The sequence below is a fragment of the Centrocercus urophasianus genome, unplaced genomic scaffold (genome assembly GCF_019232065.1).
Source record: "Centrocercus urophasianus isolate 14NV4802_14NV808 unplaced genomic scaffold, USGS_Curo_1.0 seq_11, whole genome shotgun sequence".
Lineage (NCBI taxonomy): Eukaryota > Metazoa > Chordata > Aves > Galliformes > Phasianidae > Centrocercus > Centrocercus urophasianus.
In genome coordinates, this window is record NW_024884253.1 from 83,475,296 (window position 1) to 83,492,638 (window position 17,343).

Genomic DNA, 17,343 nt, shown 5'->3' on the forward strand with positions numbered 1-17,343 from the left:
CATAATGGACCTGAAGGTACTGGTGAATGAGAAGCTGGACATGAGCCAGCTGTGTGCCCTTGTAGCTCAGAAAGCCAACCATACCCTGGGTTGCATTAAAAGAAGCATGGCCAGCAGGTCAAGGCAGGTGATCCCACTCCTCTACTCTGCGTTGGTGAAGCCTCACCTGGAGTAGTACTGTGTTCTGATGTGGAGTCTTCAGTACAGGAGAGACATGGAGCTGTTGGAATGTATCCAGAGGAGGGCAACAAAAGTGATCCAAGGGCTGCAACACCTCTGCTATGAGGACAGGTTGAGAGAGCTGGAGCTGTTCAGCTTGGAGAAAAGAAGGCTCCAAGGTGACCTGAGAATGGCCTTGATATCTAAAGGGGAGCTACAGAAAAGGAGGGGGCAGACTCTGAGCAGGGTTTGTGGTGATAGAACGAGGGGAAATGGTTTCAAGCTTAGAGAGGGTAGATTTAGGTTAGACATAAGGAGAAGTATTTTACAGCGAGGGTGCTGAGGCACTGGAACAGATTGCCCAGAGATGTGGGTGGAAGCCCCATCTTTGGAGGCTTTCATGGCATGGCTGGATCAGGTCCTGGGCAACCTGATAAAGCTGTGCATGTCCCTGCTTATTGCAGGGGAGTTGGACTAGATGGCCTTTAAAGGTCCCTTCCAACTCTAAGGATTCTATGACTCTATGATACTGAATTGCAGTGTGCCATTAAAATATCTGGTCAATAATATAGAAATATTCCTTTTTCTCGTTTACTTTTTTTTAATCTAAAATATCTTAATTTCAGCAAGGGAGTCCTTTCATGAAGTTGCTTCTGCCTTATGTATGACTTTTTTTTTCTGATGCAACCTGGAAACATGGAACCAGAGAGCTACATAGAACAATATCTAAAATAAATAAAATAAATACACTTTAAAAAAAAAGCAACATCATTTAGTCTGAAATAATGATCGCAAAGTTCAACGATGTACCAACATTTGCTCCTTTGAAACTAATAATGATAGCATGATTTATAGTATCTGCAACTTTATATCTGAGTTTTTCTCTGATTGTTTAGAATCATCACTGCGAGTTTTTGTCTCTTCAGAAACTGGTTTGACCATCCCGTGTGTGAATCCACACCCTGAAAAAATGAAAGGCTTTGCACACGTTGTTTGAGTTTTAACCTAGTATCAGGGTTAAACCTGTTTCACTTTGTTGTTCCATTGCTTTAAGTGGCAGTGGAGCTCAAGGATTTCTATGTGCTTGTTTAGCAAATCGGTCTATTATAATCTGTCATAGCTTAGAACTTGCTTCCTGCAGTCTGAGCTGTATAGTGTGTTTATATTCCACTAAAAATACTTTCAACTGCATTAATGTAACAAGAGAGCCAGCATGACAGCATTGTAAGCCACAATCTTGGGTTTTGTTGGAGCGGACAAGAGACAATCAGACCTCCTCCCAGACACACAGAACCCTTTAGCCTTTCACTTAAGTGCAGCTGTTCTTACGTGCTGAGGCTTTCAGCAATGGTCACAGCTGTTGATCACCAAGAACTGGACTGATACCACTCCTTATTGCTCCTGAGCTCCTAAAAAGGTTTTGTAGGAACTAAGAAAGTGACTTATTAATTCGTGTTTCTTTAGGCTGTCATGATACTATAGTCTGAAAGGCTTCTAACTTTAGAGCAGCAGAAACCCTGGGAAGTTCAGGAACCCAGCTCCATGGTGATCTTTTCTGGAAGAAAAAAAAGGTCAACATGCCACATGTAGACTTGCCAAGTCAACTGCTTTTCTCCATAAAGTAATGCTTTGTGGTCTTATCCACAGATGGGTTAGGAAACTTGGCCAAGTTGCTGCTTTTTGTTGTTTTGGGCACAAAATATGTGTGATCTGTGTGTTGAATGGAGTTTCATACTAAATAAGACTGATTTCAGTAAAGTGGAAGTAAACCTTGCGTTGAAAATGCTTAAAATACATCCTGTGGCTCCCTCTACATTATCTCCAAATTTTTACAGTTTTAATTCAGATTTCCTAGATTTATTCCTAGGTCTTGGTGCTGTACAAATCTCACTCCCAATTTTTATGGTTCTTATCCTTTTGTTCCCTGGAAGCTGAAAGAGGAATAGTCTTATTTGATACACTGGAGAATGATCTTCCAACGGTTTAAAACAACCTCATTTGCTACCACAATTACTACCTGACTGTGTCCTGTACCAAAGAGTTTTTGCCATGGATATTTATTTTGGTGACATTTTTTTTTGGCTACAGAATCTGGACATGTCATAACTCGTTACTTTAAATACAACCATAGATTTATTTTTATTTTTATTTTTATTTTTATTTTTATTTTTATTTTTATTTTTTTGCTGTTGAGAATAGCTTTGGGTTTTTGCTTTGACTTTGATTTTGTCTGAAAATGAAATTTGGACATTCTCTCCAACCTCTTCAGACTTCTTTTTGTGAGATAAATACACATTAATATTGATAAGACTGCAAATTGAAGATTTTATTGTATTAGATCTCTCTGGTAGCATAGTTTCTCTCACTTTCCTTTACTTCTAGATGAAGTTGTTACCTCTTTAGGGCAAGAATTATGTCTTGGAAAAGTATTAATTGGCTAATATATACCATGATAAATGCTTTTTCTTAGTATTTTAGAAGTTGACTCTTACCTGTAACAATTATTTTTACCTATTAAGTATTCAAGATCAAATTATGAGTCCTTCTGGATCACTAAACTGTTACTGAAAGTTGTAGAGATGTGCTGATTTATAGTCGTTGTATGTCTGTCCCAGTGTTCATGCAATTGGGTAAATTCCTTCAATTACAATCTCCAACCAGAAACATTAATGCTTTAGGACTTTATTTATGTGACTGCAGCAAAAACAATGGCTTCTCTGACAACTGAATATTGTCAGGTCGTTGCCCAGCCATGCCTAGAAAGGCTCTCCAGAGACACAGAGTCAGGTATGACACCAGAAGGTGGGAGGTGATAGGAGCTGTGAGGTTGTGCCAATAGGCATCGGTGAACAATGGACTGATCTGAGGACGTTACTCAGTTAACTTTTTTATTGACCTCATAGGAAGCCTCAGTCAAGGTTCTTGCAGCAAAGGATGAGTGTGTCAAATTCCTGTGTGAGTCACAGACCAAATGCTGTGGATCAAAAGCTCAGTTGTTGAACTTTGCATTGGGCTTTAATAGAATAGTTGGAGCTTGAGAGTCCCGGTGACACGTGTCGTGCTGTGGGTTCTGCATTCAGATAGCACTGCAGTGTTACAGCTCAGCACAAATATTTTCATTTGGAATGTATTATGGGCTTTAAGAAATAAAGCCATCAATCCCGTGTGTTAGTAGCTATATAGGTAAGTGAGTAAAGTTCACGGCCGTGGCAAAAAAGCAGGGGAATTTATGTTACTTGGTTCTCCAGTTGCTTTATGATGCAGCTGGCTTGTTTGGCTCAAATCAAGTTTTATGATACAGCTGTCCCTTCTGTTACCTTATGATAATTTCCAGTCAAGTTCCATTTGTTTCAGAAGGGTAACAGTTCTGAACTTGTGGAACTCTTGTCCTTTGGTATTATCAGAAGGACATAGTGAGGTATTTTGAGTTTGGCAGCACTATTGGCTATTTTGGCAGGTGGTGTGGAAACCAAAATGGAATTGGCCATTAGCAGCTCCAGAGGTGTGTATAGCAGCAAACATTTGGTTGTCTCTGTGGGTTGCACGTACTGGCAGGATACAGCGGTGTCCTAAAAAGACAAAGGAGGATAGCAGTCATGCATAACCTAATGCTCGTATTTATACAGTGCTGTACTTAATAATTGAGGGAACGTTGGATTTTACAGCATGATCCTTGATGCTGAAGCTGTGAAATTCTGGTGCAACTTTATAAAGGACCGAAACTTTCTAAAAACCATTTTGCTTATATGCAACAACTTTTAAAACTTTTCCACAGCTTCTAAATAATTTGCCTTTCAAAGTTACAGATCTGCTATGACTACTCCCTTGTAAATAACCTCCTGCTTTCTTTTGTCTGAAGAAAAGTCATTTAATAAACACATTTGCTATCGGTCCCTTGTCCTAGCCAGATAGATACGGCCAGTAAAACTACAATAATACCTGCTCATCAGTCAAGAATTTTGAAAGAATTTATAAAATCTGCACCTCTTAAAATGTAAGGAAATGTCTGTATTTCCCTAGCAGTTTTTTTTCCCTCACGAGTACCCACCACACAATGTTATCAGACAAACTTAAAAAAGGCTACTCAAGGATAATATCTGTCCCACTTAGCTTGTTTGAAACTCTCCTCGTCTACGCAGTCCCTGAGGCATTTGGGTTCACACCTTTGTGCTACCCAGCCCATGCTAGTTCCACGATGGGTGCATCTTTTGCACATTCCACACATTGTCTGGCTCTTAATCCACATGCAGATGCATGCACATATATTTATACTACATTGAGTGTCATCAGAAAGAGCTGATGCCCTGCAACATCCAAGCCAAGCATTGGAATGGGCTGTTCAGGGAAGTGCCTGAGTGCCTGTCACTGCAGGTACTTAAGACACACGTGGACGTGGCACTAGCAGTCATGGTTTAATGAAGGGACTTGGTAGGTCAAGTTGATGGTTGAATCTGATGATCTTGAAGGATTTTCCAACTTAGATGAGTCTATGATTCAATAACACAGTAGAAATGTTGAGGGAAAATCAGTGTAGAAAAGGCTTTTAGATAGCTGTGTTCATCTAAGTGTGTGCCTGTGTAAACAAGCAACTCTGTCTCAACACTAAAAGAGTTTGTGGGTTAAAAGATTAAACTCATGATGCAAAAAAATGTTTCTGTTTTGTACTTAAAATGACTGTGTTGCATATGTGTTTGGTATTCCACAGTATATCTCAGATAAAATTTGGTATGTGGCTATGTGAAATCATTTACTATATTTGATTAATTCCTCTCATTCTTTCATACCTTTGTGTTCAATGATAGGGATTCAAATCTGTGACAACTGTTCTTCAATTATAGTGTGTGGCTTTTAGAGACCTACAAATGTTCATTTGCAGAATCTATGTGGAAATACGTGTCCACCTAATATACATACTGTGCAGTATCCTCGCTGTGCTGACCGGAGATTTATTGGATAAATCTTGGATAAATCTTAAAAATTAGTAATAGTCCTTCTCTTCAAGGCGTTAGAGGTCCTTGTGCACTTCATTGACCCTCCAATATGAACATTTAAATGGACTATGGACTTACAGAAGTTCGCTGTAATTATTTTGTTTCAGAAAAACACTGTTCATTTCTTCTTAGACAACTCTTTCCTTCTTTATTGAACCGTTTACTGGAGATGTGGCTTTTACAATTGACTGGGAATTCTCACAAAACAAATCCATCTTGATTCTTCTGGAACTAGTTGAAATATATCATGAACATAATCCTCCAGTGGTTTCAAATGGTCTGTTTAGACACAAGCTATGGCAGTAGTTTATTTGCTACTTTGAATATCATGATCTGAGGTTATATCTTTAGGGCTGCTAGTGGTTGTTATGTGAATTAGCAGTGAATTACCATTGCTGTTGATACAATCCATTCATAAATTACTTTGTTGCTGTATTCTTTTATGATAGTGTCTATGAACTATCTTCAGGACTTAGTTCAGTTTTAGAGGTGCAAAATTAGTCAAGCCCTGACTTATACTTTACATAGAAGCAAACAGAACTTGATGGAGAATCCTCAGCAGCAAGCTTTACCATAGATGAGCTCATCCCCCTTACCTCTTTTTCCATGCATCCAAAAGAAGCTCCTTCAACAGTAACTCGGAGGATCTATGTGTCTCTTGTCTATATCCAGGGAGCAAGCTAATTTTCCTAGAATAAAGTCAGGCCTGTGGAAATTACTGTGTCTCTATTGGACACAATTTCTGCTTTCTGTCAGATCATAGTATTCAGCACTTGTAAAATACAGTACACAAAATTGTAGTAGTTGGCATTGGCACACTGCTTGTGTGATGATTGCCTTAAGGAGAGGACAAGAAGGGGAAGACACATTTGGAGGAAGGAGAGGGCATATCTCTTACTGTTGTGTTTGTGATGTTTGGTTTGTTTTTGTTTTTTTTTTTAAGAGGGAAATCATTTGATCCTATTTTTGCCTTTTAATTTGATGTTAGCCTGGTTATAGGAGGTGATGCTGTAGTTTGTATACTGAATATATAATCCCATTCTCGTTTATCTCTGTCAAATATATCTGGTGATCTCATGTGGAAAGTAGAGAGTGCTGTGTCACAGTCCTATTTGGTTTCTTTGGAACCAGGCAACCTCAGCTTAGTCTAATCCAAATAACGCCATTTCTTATAATAGGGTTCTTTTTAGAGTAGCATTAGTACTTGGCAGGTATAGAGAGCTGTGTGTGCTAGATGACTTCCTAGTTAATTGTGGAATTTGATTCTCCTTTGTTTCATGAGCTGACTTGTAAATCCTTTCAAAATCATCAGAGAAGGTTTTTGGGAATACCAGAAACCCAGCTGGAAAGGAACCTCATGTCTGTGTTCTCAGGTTGGGTAACAATCATGCATGCTGCGAAGAACCCAAAGCTGTCCTGACTCCATCCATGCTAAGGTGTGTTTGAAAGTGCTTGTTAATACGCTTTACTTAAGCCTTCTAGCCTGAATACAAGATCACAAGACCTGATCTAAAGGTCTTTGAAGGTATCTGGAGAACTTTAAACTATTTCATTGTATCCTGGAGGACGCTGTGTCCAAATGTCTGTGATGCTCTTTAAAATCTTTCTTCCAGCCTCTCCTCTATTTTGCCCTGCCAGCTTTATGTTTGCTTCTCTCCCAGCCACTGTGCTAACTAAATCAGCTCTTAAACTGCACACTCCTACTGATATTTTTCCTGAGAAACCTAAGAAGACTGTTTCTTTTTCCTTCTAATTGTTTAAAACAAGCAGATCCAAAATCCTTTTTTGCTCTGCCTGTGATGGGAGATTCAGCAAGAGAAAGAGAAGATGAGGACAGGAGCCTTTCTGCATAGTGGCAGAGGAGGGTTCCTTCCTTGGGCAGTTCCAAATATATTCCCTTTCTGCAGTCTGCTGCGATGTTTATAAATGGATTTTCCAAGTTTGTGACCTATTTCAAAGCAAGTGCTGGATGCCAACACATTTTGTCCTGGCTCATCTTTGGACTGTGGGCACCTGTTGCAGACAAAGTGCTTCAGCCAGTACACTCCAGTGGGTAAATCTAAGCTTCTATCAGGATTTATGAGTATAAATATCCTTTCCTGAACCTTCTTGTATGTTTATTCAAATGACATTGTTGAAGGGGAGATTATAGAAGGCCCAATTAAGATTCCATAATATTTAAGCACCTCTCCCAGCCATATTTTCATTTGGCTTTTGCCAAAGTTTTGGAGGAAAGAAAGTCTAATAGCTTTGAAATTTAAATTTGAGTAAATTCAATTAGATGGTAATGAAGTTTTTCTATAGTCACATAAGTTTGGTATAAAATTTTGCAAAACCAAGAAAAAATGAAAGCGTTACCCATTTCTTAAAGTGCAAACCAGTGTGAGAATAGCCACCAAGTGTGTGTTTAAACTGTCATTTACACAGTTAAGAAGAATTGATTTACAAAGTTTATTTCTTGACTGTGAAAGTCAAAGGATTCACATGTACTGAAGTGTAGTGTTTCTTAAAAACACATAAAGCCTTTTCCTCCTCAGCCCAGAGCCTGCAGTCTGCAAGAGTAACCTAATAATCTGGACATGATTGGGCATGAGATTCTAAACTGTAACCTGGGATTTCTTCTGAACTTCAGAACTTTCATACGTACTGTGGGAGCTTGGGCACTATTTAGAGTCCAGCGAGCATGATGCATGAGATGTGTGAAACAGCAGGAGGTGAGATTTCATTATCTGATCATTGATGAGTTTGTAGCACCTAGGGATTTTAGCAGCCCTTCTCTTCCCCAGCACTGACAAATAGCCCCCCCAAATTTTTTAGTTGGGTGCATGAAAATCTTGAAAGGATTTGAATGAAATTCCTATTAGGGCAGAAAGAGGCTTTGGAAACTTTTGTCATCCCATTAGCCCCCAGAAACACTCCAGAGTGACATATTCTGAGGGGGAGAGAGAATGAAAAGTATCTAGAGCACAAATGTGGCAGCTGGAAATGATTTTAAAAAAATACACAAGATGAGTGGGCCAGTAATGTTGTGAGGGGTAAGAGAGGCAGCTGGGAGATGTAAAAGAGAAGGCCTGAGAGCAGCTGAAAGATGCCAGCAGTCTGCTAAAGAGAGAATCTGAGAGCTAAGTGGTCCTACGTGAGAAGAGAAAGCATGCCACAATGATAAGAAAAACAGCTGGAGAAAAACAGAATTCCAAAGCTTCTGAGACAGGAATGGATATGCAAATTCTGTTAACTCTATTGAAAGAGTGAATTAATTAATCTTTTCTTTTGGCTGGTCTGCTTCCATACTTTCGTCTTGTTTTCACAAACGAACCCTTTCTGCAGGATCTCCAGGAGTCCTTTTCTACTCCCTCCATCTTGAATTGATCTTTCAGTTTTTGGTTGTTTCCTCCACAGAAAGTAGGTCGCTCTGAAAAATATTGTTTACTTGTTAGTAGTCTCTTAAGCTACTGCTTTAGCAGTTTATCTTGTATTTCCTGACCTTATCAAGACGCTCCCTACTAATCATTTGGCATGTGAATGCCTTTCATTGGAATACCATTCCACTTGAAGAAAGTGTGCTGGTGGCAGTTGATTTCAATTGTTCAAAACACGTTATTGGTAGGATCTGTTAGATTTAGATAGATTTGTATTCCAGAGAGCAATCTGGAAGAGGCGAATTTGGCAGGCTTGAATGGTCTGTCAGTCTCTAGAATTTGGCAGGGTCTAAAACAAGTTTGTAATAAGAACATGGTGACTTCAGAAAGTAAACTATAAGAATGTATAATGGGACAGTTTTTGTAAGGCTTTATGCATTGCACATGTATTTTATTATACATACAGCTTTTAATTTACTCGCATGTATAGACAGTAAAGCACCTGGTCATATACTTGAATCCAATCTGGATGAGTGCATCAGTGATGTAAAGACATATGCCAATGTCTGTCTACAGGAGCTTGTAGCAGCAGCATGTTCTTTACCTTTGAAATTGTGGCTCTGCTGTTTTTCAGCCACAAAAGCAAGAGACAGTATGAGAGTATCTTTCCTGTATCATTAGGAACAAAGAGCTTATGTGAAAAGAAGAGTACAGGAGAAGATCTTAAGAGATTCTGTCCCATCAAAAACTGAAATAGAGCACCATGAAAAGAGCAAACATGCTGTCTAGCTTCTCTGAAGCTGTTTGCTAATGACCTGCAATGAACTAGAAAATGTTAGAGAGCCTGGTCTCAGCTTGAAGCCTCAGAGGAGAAAAAATAGCAGGCAGAGAGAATGGAAAGAAAGTGAAAAAGGGAATGGAGGTAGTCAATAATTATTTTTCAACAACAGCAGCAACAAAAACCTAATCAGGCAGCAAATTTTTGACAGCTTTCATGCTGCCTGACCTGCACTGCTGTGTCCGACCTAGCAGAGAAGAGCTGCAGCAGCTGTTTTGGTCACGAAGGTAAAGTCACAGAATAATAAAATAATTGAGCAAATTGTAAGAGGCGGAGGGTATAAAATGCAAATTAAGTATATTTGATCAAACGTTTTATGATAGAGGCTTGAATGATTACCACTTATTGGTGAAATATAACGTTATGTAGCATATAGTAATACTTAAAGGAAAAGGTTTGTGTCGGAAAACTTACAATCAAATCTGATGAAGTATCACATGAGACACAGAGAGATAGAACTTTTGCCAAGGAAAGCTACGTGTGTCTGGCATAGGGAAAAATGCTTGAAATGACTGAGAAGTAATGTCCACAGTGCAGGTTAATTATTTTTAAAGAAAGAATTTGCATTAACTTTTCAGATACCTGAAAGCCTTTGACTGTGTGTTTAGAAGATAATCTTTTGTTTTGGAAAACCTTGACCCCACATTCCCGTAACAGGAACGTTTAACCAAAAGCATAAACTGATTCACCATTTCACATGTACGACCTAATGTTGCACTTGTAACGCTTCAGTAAATTTCCTGCAGTACCTTTCTCTTTCTCTTGCAAAAAGAAACTTCAGTTTCCATGTGTGCTGAACTCCTCATTTTCTCCACGATTAGCAGCAGACAAGGCGATTTATTATTTTGCATTCTTGTGTAAATATAGATGGCCTCTATTTTTAGAAAGTGAGTTTATGAGAAATGAGTGCAGGTGCACTTATCTGGAGAGAAATGAGATAGTCAATTTGAGAAATAATGAGGGAGGCAGAGTCCATCTGTTTTTTCAATGTATTGCCTATGATAATTGAAATAACTCTGCCTTCTAAATGTCCAGCTTTCCAGCCTATAGGTTAAGAAGATCTTTGCCAGTGGCTTTGCACCACCTGGTGACTTAGAAGAATTTCCCTAAAAAGGCTCTTCAGGTTTCTGTCACCATAGTACTTGAGAAAAAGGATAGGTTTCAATTGTAGAAGGAAGAACAGTTAGTTTTATTTTTAATTGAAATGAGGCAGTGGTGGAAGGTCTGAATTTGTAGAACCTCATATAGTAGGATCATGAACATGTAAATCCAGACAAGCTTCCATGAAGCCTACAAACTAGAGTGTGCTTAGGTGGCTGCATTATCTGGACTACAGTCCTCCAACTTCATAGTTGACATTTCTCCCCCAGATGCTTCTCTTTGAATGATCTTACTCCATACCATTTGTCCCCAGATCCCTGGATGCAGTGCTTTCTACCACTTCTCAGAAATGGGAGCAGCATGAGAGATTTCAACACTGATAGTATCACAGTGAGCAGCAGAATTATCCTACCACCATAGCCATGCAAGGGTTGGAATGTATTGCTACGGTACAGATTTTATAGCAAGTCAATGCCTCGTAGAGCAAGGAGATGTTTGTAGGTTTACCTGCAACTTGCTTTGTTCAGCATTTTGAGTTGTTCTCTGGAGGAGCCAGATGTTCTTGCAAAGATCTTCTAAATAACAGGATCTATCAACGATGCAGTCAAATAGCTATGGGTTTGGGGGTTTTTTTGTTTTCTTTTTGTCTTTTTTTTTTTTTTTTTTTTTGAGGTCATTGCTGATGTAGGAATTTAAAGCCAAATGTTGTCATTAAATCTTCTACCAGTGCAACTGGCAGAACCTGGGACTTTGCAGGAACCCTGCCTACATGTGGTAATATCCCACTAAAAAATATTCTCCTGTTGGCATATTTGTTTTCATGTGCCAACAAATGGGCAAAAATTACACTCATTACTACTCAACCAGTAAAGACATGAAAGATTAGATTTAAAACTCTGAACAATTTTCCCATCAGGCTAAGCACATAAAATACCACAGTAAATGTAAAAAAAAGAAAAAAAACATGAAAACTTTCTTATGTTTGCAAGCAATAGCACTTCCATGGGCACTGAACAGACTGTACTTCCAGCCTATAAAATAAACCTCTCTGACCTCTTGCAAATCCCTCAGATTTTTGCAGATATTCTGCTCTCAGTCTGGGCCCTGGCTGCAGTCCTAGGGTATCAAGCCCATCTCCATTGTGCCCAAAGCTTGCTATTCTGCTCTCTGCAGCAATGGCTGTGGTAATTAGCAGCCAAGTAGCCCTCCTGGAACAAAATACCTTTAATACAGTGCTGTTGTCACGTAAGCCGTATCTTGCATACTACAGAAGGCAGAGTAGACACAATGCCTGCTTCTCCCTAATACTGCCATTCTCTGTTTAGGAATGTTAGATGGAGTTTAGGAAAGCCAGATGCCATGATCTCCTCTGCAGACATTGTCTGTGCAACCCTTATTCTTGGAGAACTGCTGTCAAGCACTGCTACCACAAGTGGGGTCAGATCAAGGCGCTGCGTTACAGGTGCATTAACAGAGGACAGGACTTTTGAAGCCAGCTTGGTTTTCTGAAGTTCCACTGAGCACCAAGATTTTCTACCCTAGAGAGTCACTACAGTGCAGTCGTGTTTGCCCTTTGCTTAGCCTTTATTAAGCTAAACCAGTGCATTCACACAAGGGAGCCTTTCAACTGTTGTGTGCCCTTTGCATGCCTTCAGCTGAGCTGAAACAGCCCCAAGAGGACCAGCTCCCTCCCCACACAAGTCCTCTGAAGGCTGAAGGACTCGCTCCTGTTTTCACACTTAGCCACTGCTCCTGAAGCTTTACACTGGGTTCTGATTTCTTTTGGTAAGATTCCAGGTGCTGTTAGAGTAGGCAGGAAAATGGCTGCTCTTGATAAGGTCAGTGGAAAACCAGTCTCAAGATACAGTAGGGTAAGTGGAACTGATGATATTTATAGAAGAATAAAGTCTGAAGTTCTTTATATTCTCTGTTACATGAAGAACATAAATTATGATAGCACTCTAGTTAGTGAAAGGATGCACTTTACAGAAAATGAGAAAGGAGTGTATTTAATTGATAAAATTATTCACTAATAAAAAAAGAAGGTAATAATGATGAAATTTGGGAAACAATAATGCTTAAATTTGCATACTGTAATTACCTAATGTTTGATTTATGAGGACCACTTCTTCCTTAAGTAGTGTATGTAAAATATATTTATGCCTAGAAGCGTGCACTGCTCCATAACTGTGTGTTGAAAAACACAGGCAGTGGACATCCCTTATCACACTGATATGCCACTTACCATCTCCCATCTTCTGTGGAAGAAAGAACACTGCTCAAAAAGGCCAGCCCAATTTAAGGCATCATTAGCACTGATAAAGAAATTACATTATAATAGAGACTGACCATCATTTTAAAAAGCTTGGATGCTTCAAAAAAAGCTTGCACAACAACTGGATTATTTATGTTCATGCTTTTTTTTTTTTTTTTCCTCTTAGCAGTGTTCACTTATCTGTATAAAATATTCCCAAACTGCCTGACCAAAGTATTCCTACTGGAGTTTCATTTGTCTGAGAATAATCTTTGCCTCTACATTTTCCTTGTTTCTGTTTTCATTCAGAAATATTGCTTGTGATCAAATTAGGAGAAGAATTCCAGTGGTTTGAGCAAATAGCTTGGGAATCCTAATTTTTGGCATCAGTATGGCATCCACAGCCTTGAGCAAGTAATCAGTCTTCCCTTTGAAGCAGCTGGAAAGTATACTGAAGCAGAAGTCTTTTGGAAACTATTCAATTGTAATGGCTCATGTCAGGAAAAACCAGGACATTCTGCTCCAATACTTTCTTAACGCAGGGATATTTTCTTTTAAAGAATTTATGATTTTTTTTTATATAGTTTTAACTATTTTTTAAAATTAACAAAACACTGATTTTTATTTTTATTTTTAATATTATTTTTCTGAATTGTGTTCTTATTTTTCTCATTTCTACAAACCAGAAAAACAAAAACAACCACCAAAAAACCTAACAATAAATGTGGCGGATAAAAACTTTTCCAGTTCTTCAAAGGTGTCCTAAAGATTGGTTCACAGCCTTTGCAAGTTCAGTGACAAAGCTCTATTAACAAATGAATGGCAGGCAGAAGAATCACTGAGCTTTCCTGATTCGCTACTTCTGTCAGTTTTGCCATTTTGACATTTTTTGCTCTGGTCTCAAATGAAGTACATAAATTCAGAAGATGAATTGTGGGTATGAAGGCTTCCTTTGTAAAGATTTTTTTTCCCCCCAGATTTCTTAACATTCAAATAAGTTTGAGGTGAAAGACTGGAGGCTTGTCTTACTGTAACTGACACATTCTACCCACTCTTAAGCAGGAAGTGCATCGGCACCTACAAGAGCCCTTGCTCTGTTTGAAAGTGGAGAACTAAGGCCCACCACAGCCACATTTAGAGGGAGAAGTAGCAGGCACACCTATGAAGTCTTGTCCAAAGACTAACATGGTTACATCGAGCTAAAGAGTGTATCTGTCTCAGAGACCTCTCACCAATTAATTTGGATTTCTGCAGCCCCTGACTTTTAGATGTTCGGTGATGAAGCAGACTTTGGTGGGTTTTTCCCTTAATCTGAGACTTGACTAGGTCAAAAATAATGATACTGTAAGCTAATATTTAAACATATTTGGGGCTTATCACAGCAAAGTTGGCACACTGAACTGGGAAAAGGAGTTTGTTTTCCTCAAGTGGAGAGAAGGAGATAATTGTTCTGTGTGCGTATCTGCATGCTTGAGCACTGGTGTAGTTGCAGTTTTCTCTTTACTCTTTGGCACTGTGTCAAGCTTATTTGTTCTTATAATTTTTGACTGGGCTTTAGGGGAAAAAAAAACCACAAACACAAACTCCCAAAGCCCAGTCATCATTCACAGTATGCAGAATGTAAATTTGTCCATAACTGTACTATTTTCAAAGCTACTCTTAACGTATTTGCTTGGTTTTGCTAAATGTAGTATATTTAATACAAATAATACAAAGAATCTGTGCCTTGGGACCCTTACATCTAGTAGCATGGTGGCATGAAGTAATAAACTGGTTTAGAAGAGCATTTCCATGTTGTTTGCAGGATACACTTGGAATAATAGTTGGATGTAAACTTTTAGTGCACGCCTTATGTAACCTTACTAGTCAATAGGCTGCATGTTTTGAGCAGAACTGGGGAACTGCTCAATTTGAAAAGGCTCGCTATCTGATTAGCAAGGCTGAGGGGTGCTTTGAATGGTTGCATTTTGTTTTAATCCTAATATATTCCTTTCACTTGTTTCAAAAATCCAACAATAATAGATGCAATGAACTCCAGTAATGCCAAGTTATGTTCACAAATTATTAGGAAAATGCAAACATTCAGAAAAATTGCAATTCTAGCAGCTTCAGCTCATACATGAAGCATTTCAAGGCATGACACCTTTTTCATCTACACACTGCTGAACAAATGTGTTCCTAGTTTCAACTTCTCCATCCCACTCTGCAAGGAGCTCAGCACTGGTCACTTTTTCATGTCAAATCTCTTTTGAAGATTTTGGTAACAGAACTGGAAGTTTTTTTGTATGCAACTTGTTGCTACTTGCTTATATGCCATCCCTCAAGTAAAACGCTAACATTTCTGCTGAGTATTAGCACTTCACAATTAAGTGTTGTTGTTTCTCAGTTATTTTATGTCCTGGTAACAGGAACTATTTCCATGTCATGTATGTGGAATGTTACTGATATGTGTTTCATATCCAGAGGCCTGTACATCTACACATTTAGCAAGAATAAGGTAGCGTTGGTGCTGTATGTCCAAAGCTAGGTTTGCTAGTAGAACTTACACATGTACATTTTTGCTGAGGTTATTTAAGTTGTCAAGTTACAGAGCCAGCATACAGCTCACCTCTGTAAATTGAATCATAAGCTTACTCTGTCCCTGTTGTGGCTTACCTCAGCACAGCCCCTGTCCTGGGGAGCAATCGTTGCCTATCACACCCCACCCTGGGCTATCAGTCATCTCTGAATGGAGACCAGAGAAGGTCCCAGGATTGGCAGGAGTGTATCTGTGTAGGGCAAAGATGTCTTCCTTATCCTAGATTAAGCAAGATTTTACTGTACCGCATATTTTCATGAGACATCTGTGCTCTCCTTTTCCTTCCACAGGAAATGGACAGGTGTGTCTGGTTTTAATTCTTACTTGATACTGTGTCCTGTAGACAGACCTTCTCTAGGAAAGATCATGAAGGGGAAATGGTAGAAGAGAGTAGAAAATGGAATTGGGTAGACAGTCACAGCCAGAGGATTGCAGTCAATATCCAGGTGGAGGCCAGTGTTGAATGGTGTCTCCCAGAAGTCTTTCTTGCAGTCAGTGCTCTTCATCATCTTTATCAATGAGCTGGGTAGGGGGATTGATTGTACTCTCCACAAGTTTTCTGATGACACACACCAAGCTGAGTGGTGCAGTTGATAAAGCAGAAGGAAGGAATGCCATCCAAAAGAACCTGGACATGCTTGAAAAGTGAGCCCTCAAGAACCTAATGAGGTTCAACTATGCCAAGTGCAAGGTGTTGCGTTTGGGTTGCAGCAATCCCAGTTATGTGCACTGTCTAGGAGAACTCACTGAGTGCACCCCTCCAGAGAAGAAATAAAGAGTCCTGTTGGATGAAAATCTTTGTGTGAGCCAACAATGTGTGCTTGTAGCCTGGAAAGCCAATTGTATCCTGGGCTGGAGGTAATTGTCCTCCTCTACTCTGCCCTTGTGAGGTCTGGAGTACAGGGGGCCACCAGCACAAGAAGTATGTGTAGCTGTTGGAGCAGGCCCAGAAAATGGCCACAGAGATGATCAGAGGAACATCTTTCCTACAGAGACAGACTGAGGGAGCAGGGATTGTTCAATCTGGTGAAGAGAAGGCTCAGAGTCACCTCACTGCAGCCTTCCAGTACTTGAAGAGAGCTTAAAAATAGGAGAGACACCAACTTTTTACACATTGTAATAGTATTAGGGAGAATGGTTTTAACTAAGAGAGTGGAGATTTTGATGATATACTGGGAGGAAATTCTTTACTCAAAAGGATGGAGTGGCATGGGAGCTGGTTACCCAGTGAAGCTGTGGATGCCCCATCCCCAGAAGCATTCAAGGCTAGGTTGGATGAGACCCTGGTAGCCTGATCTAGTTGGTGACAATCCTGCCTCTGGCAGGGGGGATTGAAAATGGATTGTCTTTAAGGTCTCTTGCATCATGATTTTATGATTCCATTATATAATTCCTGCCACTTCCCAGATGAACTGCAGCTATGGGTAATAGGAGGGCTGGATGTCGCCATTGTGAGGCTGCTCACTATCTTTGGAAGGGTACAGAGATCAGGATCTGCATTACTGAAGAAAGGCAGGTAATGCACCCATCTTCAGTGGGGCAAGGAGAATCCAGAGAACCGCAGGACAGTCAATTTCTGGGACAGTCACAGTGCAGGCAATATTGGAAGTCATTTATTGGCACATGAAGAAGAAGGTAGTAACTGGGAAAGGTCAGCATGGATTTACAAGTGTAAATTGTGCCAGATCTCCTAGATCAAATGAGTTCACTGTGGATGAGGGGAAAGCAGAGGTCTACCTTGAGTTTAGCAAGGCTTTTTGTGCAGTCTCACACAGAATCCTTGTATTCAATTTCAGATGTTTCAGTTTGGATGGGCAAAATTCCAACCAGATTGATGTTCAGAATCATACTGTGCCTGAAAGTTGGTTGCAAATCGAATTCCACAGGGATTGTCCTGCCTGATGTCTTTGTCAATGACCTAGATGCAGAGGCAGGATGCAGTACTTTCAGGCTATCAATGATGATACCAAATGGACGGTGTAGTTGATGTGCTTGAGATCCGGCCTGCCATTCAGAGAGATTCATGTTTGCTAGAGGATAGGGCTAACAGGAGCCCCATGAAA

The 17,343-nt window shown here is 39.7% G+C and overlaps 1 long non-coding RNA gene across 1 annotated transcript in view; it reads left to right on the top strand.

The window, feature by feature from the left end:
• LOC122155032 overlaps window positions 1-17,343 on the top strand; it is a 103,359-nt gene that overhangs the window by 75,665 nt on the left and 10,351 nt on the right. The window lies entirely within an intron of this gene.